Source organism: Petaurus breviceps, unplaced genomic scaffold (genome assembly GCF_028583685.1).
Source record: "Petaurus breviceps papuanus isolate PSGF00001 unplaced genomic scaffold, PetGlider_PUasm1.0 207, whole genome shotgun sequence".
In the NCBI taxonomy this organism is placed as follows: domain Eukaryota; kingdom Metazoa; phylum Chordata; class Mammalia; order Diprotodontia; family Petauridae; genus Petaurus; species Petaurus breviceps.
In genome coordinates, this window is record NW_027185850.1 from 7,144,628 (window position 1) to 7,165,822 (window position 21,195).

Genomic DNA, 21,195 nt, shown 5'->3' on the forward strand with positions numbered 1-21,195 from the left:
TGGATGGGTGGGTGGGTGGGTGGATGGATGGATGGATGGATGGATGGATGGATGGATGGATGGATGGATGGATGGATGGATGGATAGGCAGACACAGATAAACAGAGCATTTATCAAGTGGAAATTGTGTTTGGCACTTTGAAGATGAACTAGGTCCTCTGTGAGATGATAATTAAACCCATGGGAGTTGATGAGGTCACCAAGTTAGAGAAGTGCTGACAGAGGGGAGGACTCAGGAGCAGCCCTTGGGGTATCTGCTTAGGGGCACAGGCGATGGATGATCATCCAACAAAGGTGACAGAAGGAGTGGTTGCATAGGTAAAAGGACAACGAAGAGAAATGAGCATCATCACAACCCAAAGAGAAGAGACTATCCAGGAGGAGAAAGTGGGAAACAGAGAGGTCAGGAAGGCTGAGGATACAGCTGATGCAACATCTGCACTCTGTCCTTCTGCCTCTGTCTGCTGTTCTATTTTCTAATCCATTCTGTGTGCAAGTGTTGAAGTTTTGTCTCCCTCAAATATGTGAAAGCATTTCACAAACTGTAAGGTGATGACCGAATCCAAGTCATTACCCTTTGTTAAATGTTAAGTTAATGTTAACTGAGAAGAAGCTAACTCATTTTGTGGATCAGCATATCTTAATTTAAAAGAATTCAGCTTTGCAACATGCAAAATTATTTCAAAGCCTATTTTCAGAAAAAGAGTTCATAGGACTTAGAAATGGAGAAAACTTGGTGACCATCTGTCCTTAAGTGCCTTCATTTTATTTATTTTTTAATTATGACCTTAACAATAACCAATAAAAAAAACTTCTATATTTATTTTAGGATTATACAGGAAATTATGAAGCTCTATTATGGACCCTTGCTTTTATTTTTTTAAGTGTATAATCAATTCAAAATGTAAACTTGCAAAGTTTTCCTGCTGGTCTTTGATTCTTTCCAGCTTTCCTTCCATTATGTTCTTTTTTGGAGGGGGGAGGTAAGGAACATGAGACTCTTATTCCTAACCCTCCTATTTTTACCTCCTCCCAAGTGGGAAAAATGTAAATAAAACCCTTGTAACAAATAGCCATTTTCAAGCAAAATAAATTCCCACATTGGCCATGTTTGAAAATGTGTGCCTCATTCTGCATCTTGAATCCATTTCCTACTACTCTGTCAGGAGGTGGGTAGCACACTTCATCACAATCCCTCTGAAATCCTGGTAGGTCATTTAATTGATCAGAATTATTAAGTCTTTCCTAATGGTTTTTCTTTATTGTGTTGTATGTTGTACTGCATTTTGCATCAGTTCACACATCTTCCTAGGTTTCTCTGTATACACCCCTTTATTTATCATAGTGTAGTAATGTTCTATTACATTCATATGCTCTAATTTGTTCAGCCATTCTCCAGCTAGAGAACATTCCCCTTTGTTCCCATTTCTTTGCCACAATAATAACAGCTGCTGTGCTTCTGTACAAATGAGTCATTTCCTTCCTTTTTGGTAACTCCCTCATTTTATGGATAAGAAAAATGAAGCCCAAATCGGTGATGTGACCCCGAGGGGACAGAGCTTAGTAAAAAGAATCAAGAGTCAGACTGGTCCTATGGTCATGAAATAGTCAGGTCTTCTGAGCCTGAACCGAGTGTTCAATTCAACAGTGTTTTTAAAAATTCCTGTTCTGGGTTACCAGAAGCGTTGAGGACACAAAGTCAATCGACAAAAACATGCCCTGATCCATGGCAGTGATCAGTGATGCACTAACAGTCTCTAATTGAAGAACATTAGGAGAGAAGCCGTGAAGAAGGTGGGGAGAAGTACAGACCTGAATTCTCTCTCCTAAGTCTGGTTATTTACATTTCTTGCTCCAGTAAAAAGTCAGCACAGCAGGAACCTCAAAATTGACTTTTTCCCCAGATTCTTTAATGTGGATTTGCCCATAGAAAGGTTTTCATCTCCTTCCACAAAGTCAGCAGATAAAGATCTGCCATCAATGAGAGCAACTCTAGCATTGGGCCAGGAACAAGAAATTAGGATCGAATGATCTTCCTTCCACACTGTAAGAGAGTGATTAAAAAAAAAAAAAAGAAACAAGAATCAACTGCCATTAGGGTACATCATGCCAGTAATGACAGGACCACAGATCTAGGGATGGAAGGGGCTTAAAGGCGATCAAAGCCCAACTCCCTCGTATTATAGATAAGGAAACAGAGGCACAGAGAGCTTGCCAAGGGTCTCACAGTAAGTGCCTGAGGCAGGGTTGTGCCTCAAGTCTCCTTGACATGAAGTCCATGACCCTCCACTGCATAAGTCACCTGCTTCCCTGAAAGATGCACTGAGACTCAAATGTTGTGCACAATGAGAGGCAATGTGGTGCAGGGCATGGACTTGGGGTCAAACAGACTCGTGTCTGCTCCTTCCTAGCTCTGTGACGCCACCGCCCACCAAGTTTGTGCCCATCTCTTGTAGATCTGTGGGAGTGGGAGCCCCCATCTGGGTGGGGGAGGATGCACTTGAACCAAGAACTGTTGTTGCAACGCTTTCTCGGTCAGTGCCTCTGCTGGCACCTCCTGGCTCCTTGCTGATGGGGAGCACGATGCTGGAGACACATGATGGTATGACACAATGCAAGGTGACACGACATGACACAACGTGACGATGTAATGTGACGTGATATCACGTAATGCAACATATCATATCACGTCACATCATTAATGAAATGTAATGATATATCATATGACAATAATGTATCATATCATACTACACCACATCACATCATAGAATATCACATTATATTGCAATATAAAATAATATAACGTTACATGACATAACACAATGTAACAACAGCATTATCCCTACAAGTCCAAGGCTCATAATATGTGCATGATCCCTAGTCCAAGCACAGAGAGTGGGAGCTGGGGCAGTGGCCTCCCAAGGGCGAGGCCCACATCTGTTTGGGGGAAGTTTAGGAAGTCCACAAACAGGGGTTGTTATTTGGCCCAGTTATCATAGCTGTGATTTCCAAAACAGCCTCCAATGACCAGATATCTTGGGGACTTCTGCACAAGCAGTGGTGGCCGTCGTACAGGCCTGGGCCTTGAGTCTTCTGCCTAGATCCTCTGCCTGAAATGAAAGTGGAAAGAAGACATGTCACAAGGACTGTTCTAAAACGTCCTAAGTACGAATGTGATTGGTGTAATGCGGAAAGCTCTGGAGCTTAACTTGGCTTGATCTTGGACCTCAACCTCTCTTGGTCTCAGTTTCCTTCTCTGAAAAAGGAGGGGGTGAATTGAATCCCCTCAGGTCCCTTATAGCTCTTAGTATCTAGGATTCTGATTCCTCATTTTCCTCCTCCCAGCTGAGGGTGCATAAGAGGGTCATATTTCAGTAGAAAAGTAATAGAGTCATTTAACCCACATTTGCTGTTTGCTACTTTCAAGGCTCTGACAAAAGCAATGGGCCTCGATTTTCTTCCCCACTCTTCCAAGAACCAGCAGGGAGACGTTCCTTGAGCCACCTACCTGCCCATCCTCTCTGAGGTTCAGGGCACATTCTGGGAAGAAGTCAATGATTCTATGAAAACTGAACTCTTTTGTTGTTATTGTTAAGAACAAAATTGTTTCAAGGTAAGTTTAGCATAGGGAAGAGATCACTGGCCTTGGAGTCAGTAGAGACCTGAGTTCAAATCTTGGTTCTGATCATTACTCATTGTATGACCATGGGCAAGTGCCTTTACCTCTCTGAACTTTAACTTCCTCATCTGTAAAATGGAAGCGACTGTACCTGTAATCCTTAGCTCATACTGGACAGTGACCAGAGGCCTATGGCACATGAACAGGGCATGAAGACAAGAGTGGAGGAGGGACAATATGAGGGAGGCAAGGAGATGAGGTGGGAGATGCAGAGAGACAAGAAGGATGCATAGATGAAGAAGTTAGAGACTGAAGGGGCTTAGAGATCATCTGGTCTGATCCCCACATTGTACAGAGGAGAAAAACTGAGACCCAGGAAGAGGTCAAGGGCCTTGCTCAAGGTCATGATGCAAAGTCCCCTGCCTCCAAATCCCATCACTCTTTCCACCAGGCTGGTTCACCAATAAAGGGGCCATTAGTGACACCCAAGTGTGGGCAGCTAGGTGGAACAGGGGGTGAGAACACTGGGCTTTGGATCAGGAAAGACTTGAGTTTGAAGGCTGCTTCATACACACTGTCTCGTTGTGTGACCCTGAGCAAGTCCCTTAAATCTCTTTCGGCCTCAGTTTCCTCATCTGCTAAATGGGGATAAAAAAAAAAAACACCAACTCCCCAGGGTTATTGTGAGGATCAGATGAGATAAATCGTGCAGAGTGCTTGGCAAACCTTTTAACGACATTTAACTCTACAGTCATTGCTGTTGTTATCATTACCACTACTCAGCCTTCTCCTGAAATGGATCCTTTGTGTCCAAATGACTGGAATACTGTTGCCCTCTCTCTTCCCATGCATTCTAAGGTGGCCGGAGAGCAGCACCCTCTAAGTTAAGGGTGACAAGGGGAAATAGAGTCACAGTGAAACACAAGTCCCTCTAGAGCCTTGTCTGGTTTTCATTTGTGTCTCCGCATTCCCAGAACCTACCACACAGTAGGGACATAGTCAATACATGGTAGATTGTATTGTATTAATGTGTTTTGGAAATGAAAAATAATCAAAAAGATAATGGATTTTTTTAAGAGAGAAAAGGGAAGGAAGGATTCTGAATCAAGAAGCAGTTCTGAAAAGAAGGCTTATATATTAATTTAATAATGACCATTAAAAAATTTAGTGGAAAGTAGCCATTCTGAAAAATAATTGAATAATAATCATCAATAACTAGCATTTATGTAGTTTTAAAATTTGCGAAGAATTTGACAAATATTATCTTATTTTATCCTTATAACAACCTTGGGAAGTGGGTGCTATGGTCACAATTTTATAGTTGAGAAAACTGAAGCAGACAAAAATGAAATAACTTGCCTAAGTGGTATTTGTCTGAGGCAGAATTTGAATTCAGATCTTCCTGACTTAAGTTCCGGTGACTTCACTACCTGGATACATAAGGTTATCAACCTGCTCACACTCCTTAACCCAAGGATAATATTACTAGACCCATAAATCCAAGAGGTCAAATAACAAGAAAAGGATTCATATTGGGAAACTATTTTAGGAGCTTTTGTTATGATGACAAAGAATCGAATGCTAAGGAGGTGTCTGATCCACTGATGGAGGGCTAAACAGATTAAGAAACGTTAAAGAGGATGGTTTCAGAGATACTTGAGAAGACTTATATGGACTGATGCAGAGGGAAGGAAGCAGACCCAGGAGAACAGCCTGTTTTATAAAAACAACATCGTGAAAACAAACAACTTGGAAAGACTTAAGCACTTTGACCAACACAAGAACCAACCATGAATCCACAGGAGCAGTGATGAAGAATGCTGCCCCCCCCCTCCAGAAGAACAGGAGATGGGCTCCAGATGCTGGAGACAGATATGGCTGGACAGGACCAAGGAGGGCATCTTTGTTATAATGGCTTCACATTTGTTTTCTCTTTTCCCCTTCTCCATGGGCATGAGAAAAGTGGTGGTGGGGAAGTGGGAAATAAATGTATTTGAGGTTTTTTAAATAGTGAGTGGGAGACCCAGGACCAAAACCAGAGTCTTCTGATTCTGAAGTCCAATGATCCTTTGAATAAAAAAATGGAACGACAAGAACTGTTGGTTTTCAGTCTAGGGACTTTGCCCTAAATCCCAGTTACAGTATTCACTAGCTATGACACCTTGGGCAAATCCTGAAGAGTCAGACATGATGGAAAAACATTTAAACAACAACAAAAAGAGGGTTCAAAATAAACGACATAAACTCTAAGGTCCTTCCCAGCTCTGAGCTCTTTGTTTCTATAATCTGTTAGTTCCAAAGAAAGGAAAATAGACCTTTTGGGGGGGGAGGGAGGGCAGAGGGGAGTGGGATTTAAAGTAGAGGGAGCAGAGACTATCACTGAGGAGGAAGAGATCAGTGAGGACAAAGTACTGTGAGATGAATTCTACTCAGAAAATCAGGGGCTTATATGTGATGGCACATCTTTCTGGGAACTTTCTGCCTGCTCTCAAAAGAGGCCATTAAGTTAAAACTTCATGAAGTGACTGGAATGAAAAAAATTAGATGGAAAAAACTATGGAATTGTAGTGTAAAAGAAAAAAAATCCATCCACAGAGGAATGTGGAGAGTCGTGATGGGACAGGAACCAAGGTCAAACTCAAGTGTGGCCACGTGTAGATGGTGTGACCTTGGGCAAGTCATTTAATTTTTCCCTCCCTTAGTTTCCTCATCTGTGAAATGGGGATAATAGTAGCAGCTTTTGTTGTGAGGATCAAGTAAGATATTTGTAAAACCCTTTGCAAACATTAAAGGCCTATAAACATGCAAGCCATTGTTCTTATTGCACAAGGCCGCGGAGGCGGTAAGTGGCACAAGTCGGGGTTTTTGTTATTATCCTCTCTGGGTCTCAGTTTCCTCCTCTGTAAAATGGGGGAGTTTGACCACACGGACTCTAAATGTGTGATCCGCTGACCCTTTCATGAGTCACCAGGCCTACAATGATGTTCCAGGTAAAAGTTGGGTAGCCTTGTACAACTAATTTCACCTTTCCGGTCTTGGATTCCTCACCTACAAAAGGGGATCAAAGACTGTTTGTCCCACCTCTGAAGATGATTGTCAGACTTCGGTGAGACAATAGGTGTGCACATGCCACCATGAAGCCTTCTCCTAAGGCAAACTGTCAGTCATGGCTGCCCGCTCTCCCCCATTGGAAGATCCTTGCACTGAGACATTTGTGGGGCCCTGTTCAGGAGAAACAGAACAGAGATGTTCAGGGGGCGGCTAGGTGGAACAGTGAATAGAGCACCAGCCCTGGAGTCAGGAGGACCTGAGTTCAAATTCGGCCTCAGACACTTAACACTTACTAGCCGTGTGACCTTGGGAAAGTCACTTGACCCCAATTGCCCTGCAAAAAGCAAATAAAAAAAAAAAGAAAAATCAGAACAGAGGTGTTCTGGTGACTATACAGATTCACAAAGCTGCTGCCCTTGAGGGAGGCTCACTGGGTTAGCTCCCCACTGTTTGCCACCAGGCCAGTTAGATGGCTAGCAAAACAAAGATTTTTAAAAAGACCATTTTTTGTGCTTTCCATGTAGACCACTGACACATGAGAGAAAAACGTTGTGGATGCATTGACATTTGCAGCTGCAGTGGATGAAGCCACTGTGATGCCAAGGCTCTGCCCCTATGCAAGGCAGGGTGCTCGAACAGAAGGAATTCTAGAGTACCACTCTGGACTAGTCAGGAAGACCTGAGTTCACATCTAGCCTCAGACACTTGGTAGCTGTCTGACCCTGGTCATTTAAGCTTTTCAGCCTCAGTTTCCTTATCTGTAAAATGAGGAAAATATAGCACCTACCTCCCAGGGTTTCTGTTTTATAAAAACAACATCGTGAAAACAAAAACAAACTATGACAAGCATAGGCACTAATATTTGTAAAGTGCTTTGCAAGATGCTAATTGCTAAAGAAATGTGAGCTATTATGATGATCAATCAGCAAGCATTTATGAAATGACTCCTATTTCGCCAGGCATGGGGTGAGGCACTAGGCATAGAAAATCAGAAAGGAGGCCATCTTCGCCCTCGGGAAGCTTAGGCTCTACCGAGGTCCCAAAGGTGCCTCACATTACAAGAGTATCCGAGCAGGGTTCTAGAGCGGGAAGGCGCCTCGAGGAAACCAAGCTCACCCTCCTCATTTTGTGCAGGGGAAATAGCCCCAGAAAGCTAGTAGACTTGTCCATGGTCAAGTCAGAGGAGGCTCAGCACCAGCACCAGCTAACATGGGCCTGAAAACCCGTTGAATTTGAGCCGCTCAATCCCAGTCTGGCCAGACCGTCAATCTGAATGACTGACGTTTCTGGGCCCTGTCAGTCGCTGCGCCCCTGGGGTGGTGGCTGTCACTGCTTCCTCTACAAGTCAAAGGTAGACTTTTGTGGGTAGACAAAGCCCATGTCACCATGACAGGCAGTCCCCATGTGTTCCCTGAACCCACAGGGGCGAATCCTATAATTCACGGTTTGGACAGTTCTCACAGGCAGGAAGTTTGGCCTTAAATCAAGCTTTGACTCCTTGTGAGGCAGCCATAAAGCCCAGATCTGCCTTCGGGGGCCCAGCCCAATCAAAAAGAATAACTGTGATGGGACAGCCCCTCAAGGAGCTGAAGGCCAAAGTCAAGTCCTGCCCTCAGCTTTCCTCTTCTTCATGTCTAACTGGGACCTTCAGCTGGTCCTCATGTAAAATGAGCTCAGGGGTTTCCACTACCCTGCTTGGTCCTGGACCAAAGCCCAGCTCCTCAATGGCCCATCTCATCAATGACTTCAGCATTCTTCAAGTCCCGGCTAAAGTGTGGCCTTCGACAGGAAGCTCCACTCAGTCCTCTCTCCTGCTGCGGATTATCTCCAATTGATGCTGTGTGGATCTTGGCTGGGCGGGGGGAGCTCTTGGATATTCTCTCTCTCATTTGACTTTGGGAGTAAGGCAATCTTTTGGCTTCCTTGGTATGCCCAGCACTTAGCACTGCACCTGGTACACAATAGGTGCTTAATAAATGATTATTGACTTGACTAGACTAGCTAAAACATGGCTCCCAAAGCCAAAGATCTCCCTCCTGATGTGGTCTGACTAGGGGAGCCCCACCTTAGGCCTGGACAGTCAAGGCAGCTCTCAGATCCTCCCAAGCCTTCCCTTCTCATGTGGGTGGTGCAGCATGGCATCATGGGGCATCAGAAAACCTGAGTTCAAATCCCAAGTTTCACATCTACTATATGTGAGGTTCTGGGTCATTCACATTTCACTGAGTCTCAGGTAACACCATAGAAATGTGAGCTATTATATTTTTATTACATTATCATACTTCCCTATGAACTATCATCTGAGAAGCAGCCTACAGCATGAGCTTTATCCCCAATCAGATACAAGCATTTATTAAGTGTCTACTATATGCTATTTCACTGGGAAAACCATGACAAAAATGTAACAGTCCTTACTATAGGGGGTGGGCATTCTTTCCACAGCTAAGTAATCATTGAGGTAGTCTATAAGCATTTATTAAGTTTACTAGGAGGAAAGGAAGGGAGAAAGGAAAAAGAGAGGGAGGGAGGGAGGAAGGAATGGAGGGAGGAAGGAAGGAAGAAGGGACAAAGGAAGGAAGGAAGAAGGAAGGAAGGAAGGAAGGAAGGAAGGAAGGAAGGAAGGAAGGAAGGAAGGAAGGAAGGAAGGAAGGAAGGAAGGAAGGAAGGAAAGGAGGGAGGGAGGGAAGAAGGAAACCAGGAACTTTAATTATCACTGGGGTTACAAATGTGAGCAAAAATAAAGACCATCTCTCCCCTCAAGGCGCTTGACATCTGCCCACCATCCCCTTCTATCTCTCTGTTCTCTGTTTGCTTTTCATTAAGGGAGAGCGATGGGAGGCAGACAAGGCCGGAGAATCAGTGAGTGAATTCACAGGTCAGTCTGAGGGGCACTGATTCGTAGACTCACATCCCCTCACTGACCAGGTGGGCACTCAGAATGTTCCTCATTCACTTCCTCTGTCTCGAAATAAAGCCCAGCAAAGGAGTGAGAAGCAGGAAGGCAGAGACACCAGTGCCAAAGCAGGGCCATGGCCATCCCTGTCCTTGAAATGAGCTGGTTGCTTTGGAAACCGTTGCTGGTGGATGAAAAATGCCTTCACTGTCAACTTTGCTTCTCCCACACACTCAACTAGCATTGTCCCTCTGCCACAGACCTGCTTCATAGAATGTTCCCAGCTGGAGCCTGGAAAGGCTCCCCATGGCTCCCAGGATGAGGAGGGAGCAGCCACCAGGAAGGGTTTACAGGAACTGTGAATGCCACCCCTACCCCCAACCTTCCCCTGCTTCCATTCTCCTCCCTCACAGGGAGACCCCGACTGAAAACAAGAAGGCACCAGGCTGATGCCCAGTCCCTGTTTTCTAAAAACATTTTTCCTGGTATTCTAAAAAAAAAAAATTAAAATGAGGGAAAAGGACCATTCTGAGAGCTGTGAAATAATTCATTTTAAATGACTTTGGTAAAAGCATGTTATTTTTCAGCTTGTGAAGGCTGAGTAAAAAATACAAGTGAATGAAATTCAAGCATAAAACATTCAATGCACTGAGATACCACTAGAATCAAACTGAGTACATATTTATGCCTTTTCACTACTAAAGGGAGTCAGGAGAGGGGAGAAAAGAGGCACAGGAGAGACATTGTGTAACAAGATCAAGGGAAGAAGAAGATTTGTCTGAATATGGTGAATTCTGCTTTCAAAATCAAAACACTCAATGAACTAAAGGCCTGTAGCTTTGGAATGAAGGGCTAGCAAGAAGCCTTCATGTGTTTGCTCACAGTTTGGGGATTCTTTGGATCAGACCATAGGTCACAGGTCTAGAAGGGGCCTCAGAGGTCATTTCCTCCACCCCCTTTGTTTTACAGATGAGGAAAATGAGGCACAAGGGTTTAAGCAACTCTTAAAATCTCACCAGTCGTAAGCATCAGACACAAGGTTTGAACCCCTGTCCTCTAGGTCCAGAGCTGGTATTCTTTCCCCTGTACCACATGAGAAAAATCCTTCTACCAATGCAGATATCAACGTGTTCTACAACTTACAAACTCTAGATCAGTAGATGGTGAAATGGATAGAGCTCCAGACTGGGAGTCAGGAAGACCTGAGTTCAAATCCAGCCTTACTAGCTATGTGACTTTGGCAAGTCAATGAACCTATTTGACTCAGTTTCCTTGGAGAAGGAAATGGAAACGACCCCAGTGTCTTTGCCAAGAAAACCCGAAATGAGGTCATGAAGAGTCAGACACAAGTGAAATGACCAAACAAACAAGAACTTCCTGAGACCTTGAGAGTAAATGATTTGTCCAAGGTCGCCTGGTTAATGTGAGTCAGAGGGGGGACTATATCAGCTGGGCAAAAATGTTCCCTGCTATCAAAGAGTTCATGACCTACAGGGGAGACAACTTGGCAGACAGTGGTGTAAATACAAGATACATACAATGCATATGGGAGGAAGCAATGGAGGGAACCATAAAATAAAGTAAACACTGCTGGTTCTGAAAGGACACATGACCCAAGGATACAGAGAACATTGCCTGCTAAATCTTAGGATTGATGTGGGATGACCAGCTTAAACTGGATCCTGGAGGTTTCCAGTCCAATCCCCTCTGACAGAGCTCATTGCCTCTAGAAACATGGACTCTGGAGGGGGTGAGTCAAGTTCCTTGGTATTTGGGCCACAGATTATAACATTCCTCGAATACCAAGGGAGTTTGAAATAAAGCATAATTTTATTGAATTGTCTTGGGCAATCCTTCAACATCTCTCTTGGTTTCTCCATCTGCAGAATGGGGGCAGTGGCCAAATGGACCTCCTGCCTTTGGATCTACAAAAGCTGCATTTAATGTAGCCAACATTTTGCAAAACACAGCACAGAAATGAAACAGTAGAATGTAACTCCTTGATGGTAAAGATGGATTTGCTTTTGGTCTCGTACGCTGGAGCACCTAGAACAGAACTTGGCACATAGCAGACGTTTAATAACCAGGCAGCTAGATGGCACCATAGTGCAGAGTACCTGACTTGGACTCACCCTCCTGAATTCAAATCCAGCCTCATATACTGGCTAGTGGTGTGACCCTAAGCAAGTCACTTAACCCTGTTTGCCTCAGTTTTCTCTTCTGTAAAATGAGCTGGAGAAGGAAACAGCAAAGCACTCTAGTATTTTTTGCAAAGAAACCTCAAAAGGGGTCAGGAAGAGTCAGGCATAATGATCACAACCACACCTCGCAGAGTTTTTGTGAGAATCACTGGAGATCATGACTTCAGAGCACTTTAGCACTGTGTCTCCCTCACAGAGAACACTATATATTGCTGTCATTGTTGTTATTGTCGAAATCAAATTACCTCCTGTCTCATGTAAAGATAAGATGCCATACTTGCTCTGGCTTAGCCAAACCTAATACAAAGAATCCTTGAAAGTCACTGGATGAACTGGAGTAAAACTGCCCAGAAGTCTTTTCTGATCCAATGAGGGACTTGGTAATGCTCTGGGAAGAGGGAGAGATGCTATAAAACCAAGAGCTGGACCAAAATACACATAGCTTCCAGGAATGAAGGGGTGAAGTATCCCCAGCACTCTGTCCTATTCAGACCAAATTGGAATATTGTGCACATTTCTGGGTGCCAGCCAGAGAGTGTCTGGAGGAAGACATCCAGGATGGTGAAGAACCTTCAGTCTATGCAACAAGAAGATTAATTGAAGGAACTAGGGATGTGAAGGTTTAGGGAAAGGGATCATAGCACAAAAGCTGCATTTAAGTATTTGAAGAGGGTTTGGGTGTAGCGAACTTTCAGAAGTTTCTCGCCTTTGCTAATGAAATGTTCCCCTTCCCTATATTATTATCTGAAAGGCTACAGGGCAGATAAGCAAGAGGATGTATTATGAAGGGAACGTTTTGGGGTCCCTTGACCTCGCCAGCTATATTCCCCTGTCCTATACAGTTATCTGCAAAGGTAGGGCAGTTAGCAAGAGGGAGTGTAACCTTTTTTGTTTATGCCTCTGGATATGGTCCTAGAATAATACCCTGATAAGTAACTAACCTTAAGCAAGGGTAAATAGTGAACAGGATTAAGGGAGGCTCCTTCTACATTATCTGCATTCCTTTGATGTAGGATCTTTCTACATTGTCTGCATTCTTTGGGGGTATCTACATGGGGGGGGGCATAAAAACTCTGTGAGCTCCTTGCATCTTTGGCTCTGTATGAAATGGTCCTGTAATAAACAGACTATTGATTATACCCCCATCTCATTATTCTCACGTCTTGCTAGCCCACCAACTGTGCTGGTCGTAGTATTTGGGGTTGTCCTGCTTGGACACACTAGTAAGAAGCATGGGCATAGGTTTAAATTGCAAAGCAGCACATTGAGACACGGTCAGAAAAAATAAAAACTGGCTAACAATTAAAACTGTCCCCAAGTGGAATGGAGGGTTTTCCTCCTTAGAGCTCTTCAAACGACCACCTATCTTCTGATATAATGGAGATTCAGTACAGGTTGGACTAGAGGGTCACTTCTAACCTTGTGATTCTGTGACAAGTTGGCTTCTCTTCTTGGAATCCCGAGTGTCCTCTCTCCACCTCCCAGCCCCTCATCCAAATCCTGGATATGCCCTTGTGATGAGATGCACCAAGGCATAGTCTGTACAAAACCGTGGACTCACAGGTTTATAGCTGAAAGAGAGCTGACAGGCGACCTAGTACATACCCTTCAGAAATGACAGGACCTGAAGCCAGGAAAAGCTGGACTCAAATCTGGCCAGTTACACTTATTACCTTTGTGACCATGAGCATGTGACTTAACCTCTCTGAGAGCCTCCAAAGGACCCTAGGGCTATGAAGCATTGAAAAGCTTACCCTTTTACATGAGCAAGTATTTGGGGTTGTCCTGCTTGGAAACACTAGTAAGAACCATGGGCATAGGTTTAAATTGCAAAGCAGCACATTGAGACACGGTCAGAAAAAATAAAAACAAGCAGAGTTGTTCCATATTCAGCTTTGAATTCCTGGAATTGACACCCATCAATCAAATGACTCAGAATCTGCAAAAGGCATGAATACAAAGAGCCTATAAATGATTGCTAACACAGCCAGTCAGTATGCTTTGATTTGCAGAACAGCAAATTTTAGCTAAGCCGACTAGAAGCAAAGCCTGTTTTTTCAATGACTTCCGTTATAAAATCACATACAAATATATTTTTTTAAATATATTTTGGCAGTACTAGAGACTCTTGGTGTGAAGAATCCCCTCTACCAAAATTGCCACTTATCTATGACTAAGTAGTTTATATCCAAAGAATCTTAGATTAAGCCAGAAGCATGTAGTGAATAGAGAGTTGGAGTCAGGAACTGGGTTGAAGTCCTATCTCTGTCCCATCCTGAAGGTGTGTACTTGGGCAAGTGAATGAATCTGTCAGTTTCCTAGACCAGTAGCATAAAACTCAGAAACCAATTCCAACAGCAGCATATTGACTTAGAAAACCACAAAAGAACTATCTGTGTTTGCCTAGAATTTTATATATTTTGTTAAACATTTCCTGATTACAATTTAACCTGGTTCTGGGAGCATTTCCACAAGCTGTGAGTTTATCACCTCTGTTCAACTCTATTAAGACTGGAAATTACAGAGAACATGACTACCTTCATTGGTAGAGAAAGTTTCCTCTCCTGGGAGATTCCAATAAAATCAGAGGTTCAGTTCCCATGCCAACCCAACACTTCATGGATCACCAAGACCAAAGAATTCATTTTGTAGCAGTCAACATACTGGTTGTGAGCCTCTTTGTATGTTAGGATCATAGCCTGAGAGTTAGAAATGCTTGTAGTGGTCATTTAGTCCAGTCCTCTAAGTTTGTAGATGAAGAAACTGAGACAAAGAGAGATTGACTGATTTGTCTAAGATCACACACAGCAAACGGCCAAGTTCAGATTTGAACTGAGGTCCTCTGGTTCCAAAATCCAGTCCTTTTTGCATTCCACCTTGCTGCCCTCTGAGCAAGGTTGGGCCCCAGACAGCAGACCTCATCTCTCCTCACAGAAGGTCTTTCCAACTCAGCAGGACCTAACCAGTCTTGTGCCTCACTGTCACAGCCTTTGAGAACACAGAGTTTCCCTGTACTATAGTGAGGCATCTTCTGTAATAGAAGACATTGGCCTACCACAGCATGTGTTGATACCTCTGTGGACCTGTAGTCTGGCTGATATGGATCTTCTCTCCAGTAATTCAGATCATCAACCATTCATGCCCTCTCTGAAATAAAGTTCCACTAGGGACCTACCAAGCATGTTGAGGACCTTCCTCTAGTTTCCCTGATATTGCTTAGATAACAATGGAGCACATCCTAATAGACCTACATTTCAGAGAGACCTTGGAGTTTCTTTTGTCCAGTTCTCGCATTTTACCCATGAGGAATCTCAGGCCCCAGCAAGGTTGTGACTCCCCAAAGTTCACGCAAACAGTTATCATCAGAGGTGGGATTTGAACTCAGGTCATCTTGACTCTAGGGTTGGAGTTCTAGAACATCCTTTAGTCTGGACATGGATTTTTTTATGACATATATCATGTATCTCCAGTATAATTCCTTGGATGTAAGGGTTCTTGACATGCTTACACCTTCCATGTATTCTCCATTGCTCTTTGGATGAAAGTCAACTTTAATTCTTCAGAGACTTTGGAGTTCCATGACTCTCAGTCAAACAGCATTACCAGCATATTGGTGTCAGGCAGGAGATAGGACTTCATTTCAGGGAGGAACTTGCTTCAAAGTATTATTTTAAATGGGCTCAAAGGACTGGGAAGCTATGACACCCTTTGCCAGTGGGTGTCACCATCTACCACAAAATTGACAAGGACCTAAAAAAATCCCTTCAGTATATGTATATGTGCATGTGCATGTGTACATGCATGTGTACACATACATGTACATGTGTGCTGTGTGTACATGTACACGTGCATGCATAGTGTGCATGTGCATATATACACACACGTATACATTGAGAGAGCCATTTTGTCAATTCTGCAAATGTAAAATTACTATTAAAAATATTATAGAAACCCAAGAAATAGAGAAATAAAAAGTCACTCAATCCTAATCTAGTACTTCTGCTCTGGAAGTGACAGTGGTAGAGGGATGGGAAATGGGGGCAAAAGATACTGAATGGTGGAGCTATGAATTGGTCCAGCCATTCTAAAAAGCAGTTTGGAACTGTGTCACCCAAAAAGTCACAAGAGATTTCAAAATGAATCTTGGCATTCTGAAAGTGAGATCTATGCCCAACAATGAATGAGTGGACCCATAGCTGGAGAAGATGCATCATATCAGTGTTGACATTGTAACTATAAACACAACCAGAAGACAGAAGAAAACCACCACTAAATGAAGGATGCATCACTAGTATTCCTTGAAGAGCCAAAGAAAGGAGTTGGCAGAGTGGGTTTTATCATATGCCCAAAGGCCACAAGAAACATAATTTCATGGACAAATTTGATCATCACATATCATAGTATTCATGATGAGTATCTGCCACAGGTGAGAATTGAGTGCATCAGGTGGATAGCAACTGTGAATGAGTAGCCCTTATACCAGAGGTGCCAGTACTCTCTGAACACCCCATACGCCCCGTATACCAAGATCAGCTCCAAATGGGACTGATATAAAAGGTCCCATCTGTAATGAGAATGTAAATTTTAAAGATCTTCCCTGCCCCTAGGCTAAAGTGCACCAGAAGCCTGGGGAGGGAGGCTTGTTTTTCAGTAGATACTTTTTGATTGGCCAGTGGGTCCAAAAGGTTGTTACATTCTCTGAGCCAGAAGAAGGCTATATAAGCCCTGATGTGTAGCTTTGTTTTGGGACTCACTTTGAGAAGTGTTCTGTGATTTGACCTGAATTATGGGAAGCCGTTGTTGAGAGTCCCCCGGCTTTGAAAAACCCAGATGTTGATTTGGTATGGATATAATGGTTGGACAGTGTGGAAATCTGTCTACTTGATCTATTTCTGTCTTGATAATTCTGCCTGTATACTTTGAAGTTCGGGGTGCTGACTTTTCCCCCTGAACAAAGTAAATGATATATGTCTGACTGATTAAAGTAAGCTTGTTAACCCATTTTGAGTTGCTTTCCTTTAACAAAGCAGATCCAAGAACCTGTATGGGCAGCAAACCCTGAGGACGCGCTTGGGGTGCTTGCTGCTACACCATCATAAACCAATAAAAGGAACAAGGAAGAACCTATCTGTCATGTGCATAGGGAAGAGTCTGAAAATAAACAAAGGATAGGAGAGGATCATAGAAAATAAAAAAGGAAATTTTTAATTTAAAAATTTAAGTTTTTATACAAACAAAATCAATATGGCTAAAATTAGAAGGAAAACAGGTAACTGAAAAGAGGGGGGGAATTCCACAGTAAGTTTCTTTGTTAAGAGTCTCATTTTCTAAAATGTATAAAGAACTGGCTCAAATTTAGAAGCATAAGAGCTGTTCCTCAGTTAATAAATTAATAGAGTGCTAAGCCTGAAATCAGGGAGACCTCCATTTACCTTCAGACAGACACTGATTCTGGTGGACAAATCATTTGACAGGAAATTGATGGCTTCAATTTCCTTACCTATAAGTAGAGGTAATGATGGCACCTGTCTCACAGTGTTGGTATGAAAATTAAATGAAATAATGTTTGTAAAGCAGATTGCAAATTTTAAAGTGCTATGTGACTGCTATTGTTATTATTGAAATCCAATCAAGACACTAACAACAAAATAACTGGGGTGGGGAGAGAACCCTCTTTGCAGCAAATTCCTCTAATAAAGGCCTCATTTTCATAACATATAAAGAACTGATTTGAATTTATAAATACAACAGCTGTTCCACAATTGATAAATGACCTAAGGATATGAATAGTCAGTTTTCAAAAAGAAGAAATTCCAACCATCAACTTCCATATTTTGAAAAATTACTGCAAATAACTAATAATAAGGGAGACACACATCAAGACAACTTTGAGGTTCTACCTCACACATCTCAGATGAACAAAAATGACAAAAAAACAAATATAACAACTGTTGGAGAGGCTATGGGGAAGCAGACATGCTAATGCTCAGTTGGTGGAACTGTGAACTGGTCCAGCCATTCTAGAAAGTAATCTGGAACTAGGTTCACAAAGTCACTAAACTGAGCATACTCTTTGACCCAGAGATGCCATAACTAGTCCCATATCCCAAAGAAATCACAGAAAGAAGAAAAAGAACCAACATTTACAAAAAGTACATCTCTTAGTAATGGCAAAGAACTTTAACACTGTAAAGACAGATCACTTGGAGTTTAAGAACTCCAGTTAATGCAATGACCAACCATGAGTTCCAGAGGGCTAAAGATGAAGTACATTGTGTATCTTTGACAGAGAGATGACAGACTTAAGATGGAGAATGATAATGAGACATACTTTTTTTGGACATGAGTCAATGAAACAATGTAGTATTTATTAAGTATTTACCATGGGCAAAGTACTATGCTAACCCCTGGGGATACAATGAGAAAAGGAAGACAGTCCCTGCCCTCAAGGAACTCATGTTCTAATGGGAGAAGGTAACACACACGAAAAGTTTCACCTGGACATCATCCTTACAGTTTAGCAGCAAGGGAGATGGTGATATTTTTCATCATGTTTTTGTCACTGATAAAAATCCTTTAAGTTTCTCTGATCTTGGGCCAATTGACAAAGCCAAGAACTTCGATAGTGGGAATTTTTTGTTCTTATTCTGAGTCTCCAGTAGTTATGACTGCATCTCCACAGGGATCACTCTGAGAGTGATGGTTGGAGGGACTGGACTGGGAGTAATCCTGGAGATCTAGAGAATGCTACCACTCCTCGAGCTCTTGGGATTATCTACTCTTTGGTGGCAGGCTGGTTGGTGTCAGAGGTGGCAATGAAGGTGGACCCCTTCTCCAAAGTGATTATTCATATACGAGGCACATAATAGGGTATGTGAGCAGGCTGCATCATATAACCAATGAGGCTCTCCAAAAAAGAAATAGTAATAAAATATAATATTAAAGGATCTAAGGATAGGAAAAGAAGGTCTGGTAACACGGCAAGAAGAAAGGGAAAGAAGCAGACAGCCAGAGTGTTACACTGGTACCTGTGGAATGTAAGGAGAAATTGAGGAATGAAAATGTTCCAGGCACATGGAAAACTGAGAGGGCACATGATCAAGAGTCACATAGGGCAGGTGTTAGTATGTTGCAACCTGACTCATGGAGGGAATTCCCAAAATAATGAGATCTCAGATCTATTTGAATATTATGAGTATTAAAATATCCATTGGATGCATTATGTATCAGCAGAGCACATTCCCATATCAATGAGATCACAGAATCTAAAAATGTTAAATTGTCAAGAAGTTTCTTACTCAAAATGTCAAGTTTACTTGCACAAAAGAAAAACAACTCTGTGCTGTCTAAGGCTGCAAGGTTTGCCTTTCACACAGAAGCAGATTTTCATAAATGCTAGCTGATTGATGGGTTGACTGTCTTCCCCAAAGTTTTGTTTTATTTCCATGTTTCATAGGTTTAGAGCTGGAAGGGAATTTAGGCATCATTCAGTCCAACTCCCTCATTTTACAAGTGAAGAAATTGAAGATAAGCAACATTTTCAAGAAGGGAAAGCAAAATGTTTCTTAAATGCCTCATATATACCAGGCACTGTGCTTTACAAATGTTTTCTTGTCTGAGCCTCACAATACTGAAAGGTGGGTGCTATTATCTCCATTTTACAATTAATGAAACTGAGGAAAAGGTTTTTTTAGGTGACTTGACCAGGATCACATAATAAAAATCTGACGGCAGATTTGAACTCAGGTCTTCCTGACTTCAGACCCAGCACTCTATCCCTTGTTCTACCTAGCTGCTGGTGAGGTAATAAGAAGTTTAGATGGGATTCTGACACAAGGTCAGCATTCTTTCCATCACCTTTTCCATTATCATTAACCTTGATATTTGGATATGAATGACTTACTTTCTCATTAGACCCATCAGGTACTTGACCTTTTAAAAATAGAGCCCTTTCTAATTAAAGGGATTGATCCCAATCCCTTTTAAAATGGAGCCCTTCCTTGGCTTACCAGTTTCACATCTAGGCTCCATTCACAGTTCTGTGGAGTCTGTTTTTGCAGCTCTTCTGGGCTGTATAAGGGATCATTATCCTGCACAGACTCTTCAAGGTGCTGTCCATAATTGAAAGTCACCACATTCTGAAACTGTTCATAGGCTTCTTCCTCTGCAGATGTAATATAATCAATGCCACCACTCACTCTAAGGGTAAGAGATTAGGAACTGATAAAAAAAATCAAATTTCAGCAGAAAAAAAAGTAATTGGAAAAACCCAAGCCATAAATTATATTTCAGTATTTTCATGGCTCTGTGATCTCAACCATTTAAGCTATCATTCATATATATCAGACTATGCTTCTTTTGTGGTCTGCAGGGGCCTTGTTCTAGAGCTGGAAGAGACCTCCAGGTCCATCTAATCTCCTCATTTCACATATGAAGAAACTGAGGGCCAAGCAGGTGGAATGGCTTGCCCGAGTCATACAGATAGCAGGGCATGACCTCACAGGGATTATCCACAAAGGTCTTTCCTCTCAACATTCCAGGACCTTTATTCTAAATCTTAATATATCTTAACATTATGTACTTATCCATCCAGTAGTTTGGCATGCCTACTGTGTGCAAGCCACCTCACTAGTACTTGGGGGTACAATGAAAATAATGAAACATTCCCTACCTTGAAGGGTCTTACATTCTTCTGGGAGAATGATGCATGCATACAGAGCAGAAAAATTTAAGTATGCACAAAGTAATCTTAAGAGTCAGAGATTACTTACAGCCAAAAGGGTCAGGAAAGACCTTGCAGAAGATCATGAGATTAAAGCTTTAAGGGACATCAGAAGTCATTTCCAATTTCTTCCTTCTGCAGATGAGGAAACTGAGGCTCAGGCAGGTGAGGTGACTTGTCCGAGGTCACATAGTAACTATCTGAGGCAGAATTTGAATTTGGGTCTGTCTGACTCCAAATTCAGCACTTTCTCCACTATACTGCTTAGGTATATGAAGGGAAGACAGGGAAATCTTATCAAACAGACTAGGAAAATTAGGTGGGAGCCATTCTCTGTAGAGGGCTTTAAATGCCAGACTGAAAAGATAATCTTTTGTCCCTATGGAGAATGCAGAGTGGCTCCTCCTTCAACCTAAATGTCTTCTTCTGTAGCAACTTTTACCAGAGGGGGCCCAGCAAGAAACAAGAAGCCAAATGTTGTCTACAATTACAGATTCCTCTCCAGTACTCTGATAATAGGCGGCTCCTGCAACGCAAGAACCACAAAGCACTGCCACCTAAGGAGAATGAGACTTAAATAGGAGCAGGAACTTGCAACTGTTAAGACTCCCAAGGAGTGATCTTAATAGCCTTTAATATACACATTTCAGATCCAATAACCCATTTAGAGACTTCATTGGATCCTAAGGTATTCTAGACAAAGGAAGTC

General features: G+C 42.4%; 1 pseudogene; it reads right to left on the reverse strand.

Moving 5' to 3' along the window:
• LOC138164737 (methylcrotonoyl-CoA carboxylase beta chain, mitochondrial-like) overlaps nucleotides 1-21,195 on the reverse strand; it is a 47,954-nt pseudogene that overhangs the window by 5,694 nt on the left and 21,065 nt on the right.